Here is a 13,507-nt window from a genome sequence, read left to right as displayed (position 1 = left end):
AGGGCAGGAATGGATCAATTACAACAATATCTACAAAACATCCTGACAGAACATCACAAAAATAAGCATGGATCTCTCTGTAGCCACATGGATACATAGCAACAAAATAACAGCAGACAAAGACTTGGTAAATTTACAAAGTCCCTGAAATCAGAAACATTACGGGGCCTAGTTTGCATGCTTGTGCTACTCACCACAGAGATCAAAAAAATACATGGCATACACCTCTGTAAAGATGGCATGGCATACAACAAAACATATGTAGAGCTCATGCCATAAGATGCACCGATTAAAAGATACAAAAATAACAAATCTCCAAGTTCTGATAAGTAACAGCAGATAACAACAACTAGCACTCTTGCACCAGAGCTTTGGGCATCAATATTGCCTCAAATGAACATGGTGCAATGGAACAAATTGTAGAGCATATAGAGACGAACATTTCGATATATTACACGCACGAAACGGAGCTATATACAGAGAGTTACGATGCAATGAACAGGTGCACATACTGAAAAATCAAATGACTTTTTCGGGGGGTCTCGGGGTCAACCTAGCGTTGACTGGATTTGGATCGGCGCGGGCTACGGCTCGCCGGAGCTGGTGCTCGCCGGAGCTCGCGGGGCAGGGGTCGGAGTTGCTGCCGGAGAATGAGAGGGGCGGCGCCGGCGGAGAGGAGGGAGAGGGAGACGGCGGCGAGGGGAGCAGCGTCGGGGCACGGGGGCCACGGGTGCAGCGTCCGCGGGCGGCGGCGACGGGTGCCGGGCGCGGCGGCGCCGGCGGGAGGCGAAGGCGGCGGGGGCGCTGGAGGCCGGCGCGGCTGGAGGGAGGCACGGGCGGTCGGGCGGCGATGGGATCCCGCGGGCTCGCGCGGGCCTCGCGCGGGCCTGGCGGGCCTGCGGCGGAGGTGGGTGGCGCAGGACACGTGGCGGCGGCGGCTTTGTCCGGCATGGTACGGACACGTCCGGCGGCGCCGGAGGGCGATTTTAGGGTTTTGGACTGTGATTTGGACGAGGGAGGCACATATATATAGCTAGAGGGAGCTAGGAGAGTCCAAATGAGGTGCGGTTTTCGCCCACAGGACCGTGATCGAACGACCTAGAGCATGGAAGAGAGTTTGGTGGGTTTTGGGATGTTTAGAGAGGGGTTTTTGCTGCAACACACAGAAGGACATTGCGGATGCCCGGTTAACCGTTGGAGTACCAAACGACCTCCGAATGGAACGAAACTTGACCGGTGGTCTCCCGGTGGTATACCAAGGCCACTTGGCAAGACTCGGTCCATTCCGAGAGTGTTCAACCCCCGCTCACGAAAAGAAAACAAGAGAGGTGCGCTGGAGGAGGTGGGAGTGCCGGATTGCAAAACGGACAACGGGGAAAATGCTCGGATGCCTGAGACGAACACGTATGCAAATGCAATGCACATGATGACATGATATGAGATGCATGACAACTACAAAATGCAAAACGAAAGACAAAACCCGACCACGAAGGGAATATCATAACACATAGCCGAAAATGGCAAGAGTTGGAGTTACAAATATGGAAAGTTACATCCGGGGTGTTACAACACTCCACCACTACGAGAGGATCTCGTCCCGAGATCTAGGACTGAAAGAACTCTGGATATTCGGAACGGAGATGGTCCTCCATTCCCAGGTGGCTTCTCGGTCGGAATGATGCGACCACTTCACTTTCAGGAATTTGATTGACTTGTTGCGAGTCTTGCGCTCGGGCGTCTTGAAGCACTTGCGAAGCTGTGACACGTGGAACACATCGTGCAAGTTCGCGAAATTAGAAGGAAGCTCAAGTTGATAGGCGAGGTCACCTCTTTTGCCAATGATCTTGAAAGGACCCACGTATCTAGGGGCAAGCTTCCCTTTGATACCGAAGCGACGAGTGCCTTTCATTGGAGAGACGCGGAGGTAGACATGGTCTCCGATCTCGAAAGCCACATCACGGTGCTTACTGTCATAGTAACTCTTCTGGCGCGATTGCGCAGCTTTGAGATTATCATGGATGACTTTACACATTTCTTCAGCCTCTGTGATTAAGTCATTGCCAAGAAGTTGGCGTTCACCAGTCTCTGACCAATTGAGAGGAGTATGGCACTTTCTGCCATAGAGGATCTCGAATGGGGCCTTGCCCGAATTCGCTTGGAAGTTGTTGTTGTAGGAGAATTCGGTATATGGAAGACAATCTTCCCATTTCATGCCAAAGGAAATGACACAAGCCCTGAGCATATCTTCAAGAATTTGATTGACTCGCTCGACTTGGCCACTAGTTTGAGGATGGAAAGCTGTGTTGAAGCGAATGTTGGTGCCCATGGCCTTATGGAAGGAGTCCCAGAACTTAGAAGTGAAGATGCTTCCACGATCAGAAGAAATCAATTATGGAATGCCGTGCAAGGAGACAATTCTGGAGGTGTATAGCTCTGCTAACTAAGCTAGTGTGATGGATTCTTTGATTGGAAGGAAATGAGCCACTTTAGAAAGCTTGTCGATGAAAACGAAGATAGCATCATTTCCACGCTTGGACTTGGGAAAACCACTCACGAAGTCCATTTCGATATGATCAAACTTCCACTCTGGGATAGCAAGAGGTTGGAGGAGACCAGCTGGTCGTTGGTGTTCTGCTTTCACTCTTCGACAGACATCACATTCATTCACGAATAGAGCGATTTCTCGCTTCATTCGAGTCCACCAATACGACTGCTTGAGGTCATGGTACATCTTCGTACTTCCAGGATGAATGGAAAGGAGAGAATTGTGTGCCTCATTTATAATGACTTTCCTTAGATCACCTTTAGGAACCACAATCCGGTCCTCAAAGAATAAAGTGTCTCTGTCATCAATGCGATAGCACTTGTATTTGGAAAGACCCTTGTCGATACCACGTTTCACCTTCTTCACCATGGTATCCAGGAGTTGTGCCTCACGAATTTGATCTTCTAAAGTAGGAGATACTATGAGGTTGGCAAGAAAGCCTTGAGGAACAACTTGGAGATTCAGCTTGCGGAAAGCTTCACAATGATCCGGTTGGAATGGCTTGAGAATTAAGCTGTTGCAATAAGCCTTCCTACTCAAAGCATCTGCGATGACATTTGCCTTGCCTGGAGTATACTCAATACTCGGTTGTACTCTTGAATCATTTCGACCCATCGAGTCTGCCTGAGGATGAGGTTGGGCTGAGTGAAGATGTACTTGAGACTCTTGTGATCGGTGAAAATGTCCACTTTTCTTCCCAACAAGAGATGTCTCCACGTTATTAATGCATGGACAACTGCCGCCAACTCAAGATCGTGAGTGGGGTAGTTCTTCTCGTTGGGCTTCAACTGACGTGAGGTATAGGCCACAACTTTCTTCTCTTGCATTAACACAGCACGGAGACCTTGGAGAGAAGCATCACAGAAAACTTCAAATGGCTTGGATTCGTCAGGAGGAGTCAAGACAGGAGCTGTGACTAGTTTCTCTTTGAGAGTGTTGAAAGCAACGTCACACTTAGGAGACCAGACATACTTCACATGCTTCTGGAGGAGGTTGGAAAGAGGCTTTGCAATCTTAGAGAAGTTCTCAACGAATCTTCGGCAATAGCTTGCAAGACCAAGAAAACTGCGAAGCTGCTTGACATTCTGAGGAGGTTCCCAATTCACAATTGCAGACACCTTCTCGGGGTTAACAGCGATGCCCTTGGCAGAGATGATGTGACCAAGGTAAAGAACTTCATCAAGCCAAAACTCACATTTGGAAAACTTCGCATAGAATTGATACTCTCTGAGCTTGTCGAGCACCAATCGCAAATGTTTGGCATGATCCTTCTTATTCTTGGAGAAGACCAAGATATCATCGAGATACACCAGGACGAATTCATTGGTATAGTGGTTGAAGATGAAATTCATCATCCGAGAGAATGTTGGAGGAGCATTGACAAGGCCGAAAGACATGACAGTATATTCATAAGAACCAAAGCTCGTTCTGAATGCTGTCTTGGGAATATCTTCTTCACGAATACGAATCTGATGATAACCCATACGAAGGTCAAGCTTGGAGAATACTTTAGCACCTTTGAGTTGCTCGAATAGCTCATTGATGTTGGGAAGTGGATACTTATTCTTGATAGTCTTCTTGTTCGATGGACGGTAGTCGACACAAAGTCGGTCCGTGCCATCCTTCTTCTGGACAAAAAGAACACCACAACCCCATGGAGATGAACTCGGTCTGATCAAACCTAGACGCTCTTGTTCATCGAGCTGTTTCTTCAATTCCTTCTGCTCCTTGGGTCCAAGCCTGTAAGGACGCTTGCAAACGGGTTCAGTGCCCGGCTCAAGATCGATAACGAACTCAACTGGTCGGTGAGGAGGCATACCCAGAAGCTCTTCTGGAAAGACATCTTGGTACTCACAAACGACTAGAATTTGAGAGATGGCATTCAATTCGCCCTTCTCATTGAGAGAAAATAACCGAATGGTTTCATCACGAGAGGCATAAATGATAACATCCTCAGAAGAGTGTGTCAATTGAATTTTCCTGGCCGCACAATCAAGTTGAGCCTTGTGCTTAGAGGCCAGTCCATCCCGAGAATTAGATCAATATCTGAGTCACCAAGAACAACTGGAGAAGACAGAAATTTATAGTTCCCCATCTTCATGGAAACATCGGGAGCAACCAAACTAGAAGTCAAAATCTTTCCCAGAGAAACAACTTGCATAACTTTGGATAAAATCTCTGTGTCAACATTGTGCTTCGATGCAAATGGGTATGACAAGAAAGAATGCGATGCACCAGTATCAAATAAGACTTTTGCAGGAATATCATTAACTAAGAGATTACCCATTATCACATCAGTAGATTCCTCCGCTTGATCTGCATTCATCATGTTCACCTTTGCAGACTTTGGATTATGCTTGACCACTGCATTGCTGGAAGATCTGACAGGAGGAGAAGGCGGAAGACGCCTTTGGTTGAAGCACTTGTTAGCATAGTGACCTTTCTGCTGACACTTGTTGCAAGTCACCTCTGAGAGTGGACGATGAGAAGGAGCATTTGACTTTGGAGCTTGATTCTGAGACTTGTTCTGATAGCCAGAGTTGGAAGAGTGGGAAGATCCATGGCCACCTTTGTTCTTCTATTGGTAAGACTGACGAAACGGAGGAGGAGGAGGCAACCAGAACTTCTGTTGCTTAGCTGCCACAAGTGAGGAAGAAGAAGACTGAACTGCATCCCTGACTGTCTTCTTAGAAGCCTCACACTTGAGCTGAGCAGCCTCTTGCTTCAGTGCCATGTTATAGAATTGATCAAACTGAGTAGGCTCAACAAGAACGAGAGCTAACTGCAGATCCTCTCTAAGGCCACCACTGAAGTGATAGATCATGGTCTTTTCATCAGGAACGTCTTGTTTAGCGAAGCGAGGAAGTTTCTGAAACTGGATGTTGAATTGATACACAGACATGTTGCCTTGCTTGAGATTGCGGAACTCCTCACGCTTGCTCTCAACAACACTTTGTGGAATGTGGTGCGCTTTGAAGTCCCGACAGAAGTCAGTCCAAGTGATCACACGACCTCCTCTGGAATCTTTGTATTGTTGATACCAATCAGCAGCTTGGTCCTTGAGCTGAAAAGAAGCGAACTTGACATAGTCCTCAGGCCTGACATTGCTACATTCAAAATGCTTGTTGATGTCCACGAGCCAATCATCGGCATCCGTGGCCTCGGCACAGTAGCTGAAAGACTTGGGCTGATTTGCGAGAAACTGGTTGAGAGTAGCGAAGTGAGGCTGATTGTTGCCTTGACCTTGATTTCCTTGATTGCCTTGCCCTTGGGTGCGTTCTTGCAAGAGTTGCAGAATCATCTGAGCATTGGCGTTGGTGGCTGCCATGATAGCTTGCCATGCCTCCGGAGGCGGAGGTGGTGGCGGAGGGTTCGCCTGACTCCCTTCATTGCGATCCGGATTCTGACGCGTTGGCGGAGCCATCCTGAAGAGGGTGACATCCGTTAGCATCTTGATAGACAAATAGACAAGTAGAATCAACGGATAGAAATTGCAACATATAGTCTTCACAATAAACATTCGAACGAAGATGAACGAATGAATTCCATAGTAAATCATCACACTTCCATTAAGTTGAGAAGCCACTTAGAAAAAGGTATGGAATCAACATTTGACTTCGAAGCAACTCGAATACCACAATTCAAAACAAAACAAAGTATTGGCTTGCAGAATAAGCCGGAACAAACATATGATAGAGATTTCGTCCGAAGTTTTCGTGGTGGGGCCCACACGGGCTCGATCGTACAGCACCATCATGTACAAGGCAGTGCACATGACATACGAAGCGTCCCCGAGTCGGCATAGCCAAGGACTCTTTAAGACACTACGAGACCACTGTAAAACCAACCGTGGAAAGGCGGACCACTAGACGTCGAACCCCAATCTCATATCATGCGTCTGTCGGAAAGATATCCTAAGAGCTACTTGAATTCCCACTTATAAACTCCCGAAACTTTCTGGTTATGCAATCTGGTGTTGGGGATACAGGGGACACAAAATATATCACCCAAACTAGCAATCCCTAGATCCAGCTGTATCCATCCGTCAACACATAACCAAGAAACCTTCGGAAATCGTGTACCTCAACCTTCGAAAAGCATCCGTTATACGAGTTATGGCAATACTCCCGAACTCCCGCCCCAGTACTGGGTGGCGTCGAGGTGATCTCACCAACAACTGCATAAAAGAGATTTCGATGTCGGCGAAACTCAGGTATTCCAGAACTGCAACGATAAAATTGTGACGACAACACCTCGGAGCTCAACTCCCCGGGACACTGCCACAACCCCTAAATGTCAGGAGGCACCAAGAACAATGTTCTCGTCACAAAACCATCGGAACGATTCCAAGATACCCGCGTGATCCTAAAAATTTTTTTAGTGAAATTTGAGGAGAGAAGAGTCAAAACTTCTACGTCAGGAGACCTCACCAGAGCGACGAAGGGACTGAGGAGTAAAAAGAATCCTACTCTCCGATATATATAATCCTAAGACTCAAAACATTTTTGTTCTAGACTCAACAACGCCAGCGATTCGATCAAGCAGGGGGCTCCTAAGTCAGGGATGGCTCTGATTACCAACTTGTAACGCCCACGATGCGGCTATATCTCCCACGTGTCGAGGCACGACTTAGAGGCATAACCGCATTGTGGTTTTGTCGCAAGAAGGGTCATCTTCACACAATCCCATGTAATGAACAAGAATGGGATAACGAGAGTTGGCTTACAATCGCCACTTCACACAATACATAAATATAATTCATACATCATCCAAAATACACACATAGACCGACTACGGTCAAGATCCAAATGAAAATAAGATAACCCCAAATGCTAGATCCCCGATCGTCCCAACTGGGCTCCACTACTGATCATCAGGAAAAGACACATAGTAACGACCACGTTCCTCATCGAACTCCCACTTGAGGTCGATCCCATCATCTGCACTGGCATCGTCGGCACCTGCAACTGTTTTGGTAGAATCTGTGAGTCACGAGGACTCAGCAATCTCACACCCGCGAGATCAAGACTATTTAAGCTTATAGGAAAGGATGGTGTAATGAGGTGGAGCTGCAGCAGGCACTAAGCATATATGGTGGCTAACATACGCAAAAGAGAGCGAGAAGAGAAGCAACGGAACGGTCGTCATCTAGTAATGACCAAGAAGTGATCCTGAACTCCTACTTACGTCATTCATAACTCAAACCGTGTTCACTTCCCGGACTCCGCCGAGAAGAGACCATCACGGCTACACACACGGTTGATGTATTTTAATTGGGTCAAGTGACAAGTTCTCTACAATCGGACATTAACAAATTCCCATCTGCCTCATAACCGCGGGCACGGCTTTCGAAAGATAATACCCTGCAGGGGTGTCCCAACTTAGCCCATCATAAGCTCTCACGGTCAACGAAGGATAAACCTTCTCCCGGAAAGACCCGATCAGTCTCGGAATCCCGGTTTACAAGACATTTCGACAATGGTAAAACAAGACCAGCAAAGCCGCCCGATGCGCCGACAAATCCCGATAGGAGCTGCACATATCTCGTTCTCAGGGCACACCGGATGAGACATCCTACGAGTAAACCAGACCTCGAGTTTCCACGAGGGGGCCCCGCAGTCTACTCAGTTCGGACCAACACTCGAAGGAGCACTGGCCCGGGGGGGTTAAAATAAGATGACCCTCTAGCTCGCGAAAACCCGGGGGAAAGGCTTAGGTGGCAAATGGTAAAACCAAGGTTGGGCCTTGCTGGAGGAGTTTTATTCAAGGCGAACTGTCAAGGGGGTCCCATAAATCACCCAACCGCGTAAGGAACGCAAACTCAAGGAACATAATACCGGTATGACAGAAACTAGGGCGGCAAGAGTGGAACAAAACACCAGGCATAAGGCCGAGCCTTCCACCCTTTACCAAAATATATAGATGCATTAATATAATAAGAGATATTGTGATATCCCAACATATCCATGTTCCAACATGGAACCAACTTCAACTTCACCTGCAACTAGCAACGCTATAAGAAGGGCTGAGCAAAAGCGGTAACTTAGCCAAACAACGGTTTGCTAGGAAAGGATGGTTAGAGGCTGACATGGAAATATGGGAGGCACGATATATCATGTGGTAGGTAGCGCAGCATGGCAATAGAGCGAACAACTAGCAAAGCAAAGATGGAAGTGATTTCGAGGGGTGGTCATCTTGCCTGCAAGGTTCTCACAGTTGTCGAAAGCTTGATCCTCGTAAGCGTACTCAACAGGTTCCTCATTCACGAACTCGTCTCCTGGCTCTACCCAAAACAAGAACACAAGCAACGGAACCACAATCAATCACGGGAAATGCAGAAGGAACATGATGCAAAACATGAATGATATGCAAGATATGGTATGCGATGCATATGCGTGCTCCGGAAGAAAAATGATGAACAAGGCGGTAACTTGGCAAACCAAGCATGCCACTGGAAAGATGAGATGTTTTCGGTCGAAATCGATATAAAGATCACCGGAAACGGATGCACGGTTTGCAAATGGCAAGCAAAACAAGAATGACACGAATCTGCGATTAACAGCATGATAGCACTTAGAATGCAACAAGTAACAATGCTACGGCACTCCAACATAGCAACAAATCATATGGGAGCAATAAACAGGAGATGCTTGACAAAATATGAACACTGAGCTACGGCTAGATCACAACATAACAGGCTCAAACAAGCATGGCAAAAGTGCAAAAGATATCAGGTTCACAGACTTGGTGAAATTACTGGACATGCCTGAAACAGCATCAGGTAGCAATGTTCAGAGCACGAAATCAACATGCTACATGAACTTAACATGGCAAAACAAAGCATGTCAGTATTCTAGTAAAATCATATGACAAAAGTCCCTTACTGACCATAAGCCGAAAAGGACCCGAAGATATAACAGAGCATGGCAGAAACAACAATATGAAGGCATCTTGGTGAGCTTGATGCACTCACTACAGAGCTATGCATGACAAAACAAGCATACCTACAGCAAGATGGCATGATTATGAAGCTATCCATGGCAAGACCAAATACATAGCATGTATGAAACAACTACAACAAGCTTGGCAAAATTGAATAACACGCAAACAATCTGCCAGAAATATTTTATAGCAAAAGTAGAGCAAGATTAAGTCATGCTATGACACTCCATAATTGCAAACAAGGGCAGGAATTGAGCAACTACAACAATATCTACAAAACATCCTTACAGAACATCACCAAAATAAGCATGGATCTCTCTGTAGCCACATGGATACATAGCAACAAAATAACAGCAGACAAAGACTTGGTAAATTTACTAAGTCCCTGAAATCAGAAACATTACGGGGCCTAGTTTGCATGCTTGTGCTAGTCACCACAGAGATCAAAAAAATACATGGCATACACCTCTGTAAAGATGGCATGGCATACAACAAAACACATGTAGGGGTCATGCCCATAAGATGCACCGATTAAAAGATACAAAAATAACAAATCTCCAAGTTCTGATAAGTAACAGCAGATAACAACAACTAGCACTCTTGCACCAGAGCTTTGGCATCAATATAGCCTCAAATGAACATGGTGCAATGGAACAAACTGTAGAGCATCTAGAGACAAACATTTCGATATGTTTCACGCACGAAACGGAGCTATATGCAGAGAGTTACGATGCAATGAACAGGTGCACATACTGAAAAATCAAATGACTTTTTCGGGGGGTCTCGGGGTCAACCTAACGTTGACTGGATCTGGATCGGCGCGGGCTACGGCTCGCCGGAGCTCGCGGGGCAGGGGCCGGAGTTGCTGCCGGAGATGGAGAGGGGCGGCACCGGCGAAGAGGAGGGAGAGGGAGACGGCGGCGAGGGGAGCAGCGTCGGGGCACGGGGGCCACGGGTGCAGCATCCGCGGGCGGCGGCGACGGGTGCCGGGCGCGGCGGCGCCGGCGGGAGGCGAAGGCGGCGGGGGCGCTGGAGGCCGGCGCGGCTGGAGGGAGGCACGGGCGGTCGGGCGGCGATGGATCCCGCGGGCTCGCGCGGGCCTCGCGCGGGCCTGGCGGGCCGGCGGCGGAGGTGGGCGGCGTGGGACACTTGGCGGCGGCGGCTTTGTCCGGCGTGGTACGGACATGTCCGGCGGCGTTGGAGGGCGATTTTAGGGTTTTGGACTGTGATTTGGACGAGGGAGGCACATATATATAGCTAGAGGGAGCTAGGAGAGTCCAAATGAGGTGCGGTTTTCGCCCACACGATCGTGATCGAACGACCTAGAGCATGGAAGAGAGTTTGGTGGGTTTTGGGCTGTTTAGAGATGGGGTTTTGCTGCAACAAACAGAAGGACATTGCGGATGCCCGGTTAACCGTTGGAGTACCAAACGACCTCTGAATGGAACGAAACTTGACCGGTGGTCTCCCGGTGGTATACCAAGGCCACTTGGCAAGACTCGGTCCATTCTGAGAGCATTCAACACCCGCTCACGAAAAGAAAACAAGACAGGTGCGCTGGAGGAGGTGGGAGTGCCGGATTGCAAAACGGACAATGGGGAAAATGCTCGGATGCCTGAGACGAACACGTATGCAAATGCAATGCACATGATGACATGATATGAGATGCATGACAAGAACAAAATGCAAAATGAAAGACACAACCCGACCACGAAGGGAATATCATAACACATAGCCAAAAATGACAAGAGTTGGAGTTACAAATATGGAAAGTTACATCCGGGGTGTTACAGCCTGCTGCACCGTGGCTTTCTGGCTCAGTGGCACAGTGCAAGTTTTTCTTTTTCTTTTCTATAACTGTTCCAAAAATTCCTCAGCCCACATTATTTTTCCAAATGAAATAATTCCAACTCCAATATTTTTCTAAAAATCCCACCTATTTAATGATGTCACTTTCATACATTTCCAACCAACTTTTCTGTACTGTTCAAATTTAAATTTAAATTCGAGCAATTAAATCCCTGTTTGAAAATCCATTGCTCTGTTCCTTTAGCTCCAAATCCAAAACTAAGAATTTTACCCTCCTTAGTTTTTACCCTAGTATTTATCAAAAATAAGTTGACATTTTTCTGAGCACTTTTGCTTTTCTGTTTTACTATTGCCTTATTTTTCTCATTATTATTTTGCGACGATAGATTGCGTTGGTGACGAAGGAGTTGGACCAGAAGACTTGGAAGACCCATAAGACTTTAATGAGCCAGGCAAGCAGCCCTTTGACTATGTCTATGAAACCCCTTTTTATGCATGTCATATAGCACTTCAGTATTGTTGCATCAAAATCATGACGAGATGGTAGCCAACGGGGCCACGGGGGCTGACTCCTCCCGACGATGCACCCCCAGGCCTCACGAGGATGATCGAGCCAGAGAGGCGTGAGTGCCGACGCTGCCCTTCTCCACGGAGGGAGACATAGCCGCAGCAGGCAAATTGGTCCCGGGCAGCACCACCACTTCCTCCCTCCTCTTCTTTGCCGTAGGCATCGGCCTAATTGCACAACGGAGCGGCATCAAGGATCAATAGCATAAGCAAGAATAAGGCGGGGTAGGAGCACTCACTGGTCTACCGCAGCGTAGTCCCACCGTTTCATAAGCTTGAAGCCTGAGAGCCTCGAAGCCTGGGGCGCGGACGCGCGGGCTCCAGGAGCAGAAGGAGGGGCAACGGATGGACCAGAAGCAGCCCCAGGCGGAGTCAGAGTAGGAGCAGCATCTCGGGAGATCAGAGCCGACCTGCCCCTCATCAGGATCACGGGCGGCTCCCCCCTCTGGAGGGCATCGGCCTCATCCTCGTCATCAGGCAGGGTGTGGAGGATGTCGGCCTTGCGCAAGGGGGAGGTCTCCCCCATCCCCTCAGGGGTCGCCTCCGAGTCGCGCTCCTTGTCTTCCTCCTCTTCCTCCTCCTTGCGGGAGTCGCCAGAAGACACGTCCACTGGCGCCGTCGCCTCCGGGACCACAACGGGTGCCGGCGGCACCAGGCCGCGCTCGTCAAAGGTGGGCATGGCGGCCGCAACCTATGCCCCGTCCTTGCGATGGAACAAGGGAACGATGGCGCTCGGCGGATACCCTTGGTCGTCCCCAACCAAGAGGCAGAGAGCTACAGCCCGCTCCTCGTCAGACAAGGGTCCCGGACTCAGGCGAAACTTGTCTTCTTCGCCCCCAACACTACAAAAAAAAGACACATCCGTGACATTTTGTGTCGGACGAATTTTTTCTGTCATACTTATGACACTTCTATGACGATAATTGTGACAAAACCCAGTATCATCATAGATGTGATGGGCTCCTACTTCTATGACAAAAAATCATGACAGAAAATGGGCTTTTGGTCCTGGGCAGGCCGGAGACGCAGCTGCATGACATTCTTTGGGCCATCCATGACGGAAAAACCATGGTAGAAGCGAGGGCTAGGAAAATATCTGGGTGTTCCCGGTTACGGTGGGTGGTCGGGGCCGAGCGATGCGCGTTTATCTCGTTCACATACATGCGTGTGTTCTAGGCGTTGGGCTCTAACTGAACCCGAGCGAGGCGTTTGCCTACTGAACCGAGCGATTGCACTGCAGGCTACGCGTTACTGAACCCGAGCGATCGATCGATGGCTGTTAACTGAACCGGATCGAGCGATTCCTTCACTACTGCTGCTAACTGAAGCCAATCAATGCTGCCTCTGGATGAACAATGAGCGTTGCTGTGGGGGTTTGGATGTACAGTTCCCGGTGGGGGTGGATGAACAAGACCCCGTGGTGTTGCCTCTGGATGAACGGGACCCCGATCGATCGAGCCGGTTTGGGGCTGGATGAACAAGACCCCGTGGAGGGCTGGATGAACAGTAGACGGTGGAGGGCTGGATGAACAGTAGCCCGTGGAGGGGTGGTTGAACAGGAGCCAGTGGAGAGGGATGGCTGAACAGTAGCCGGTGGAGTAGCGCACGGTGGAGGCTGGATGAACAGGAGCCCGTGGATGAACA

Source organism: Triticum aestivum, chromosome 5D, assembly GCF_018294505.1.
Source record: "Triticum aestivum cultivar Chinese Spring chromosome 5D, IWGSC CS RefSeq v2.1, whole genome shotgun sequence".
NCBI lineage: Eukaryota > Viridiplantae > Streptophyta > Magnoliopsida > Poales > Poaceae > Triticum > Triticum aestivum.
Note: the sequence above shows the minus strand (reverse complement) of the source record.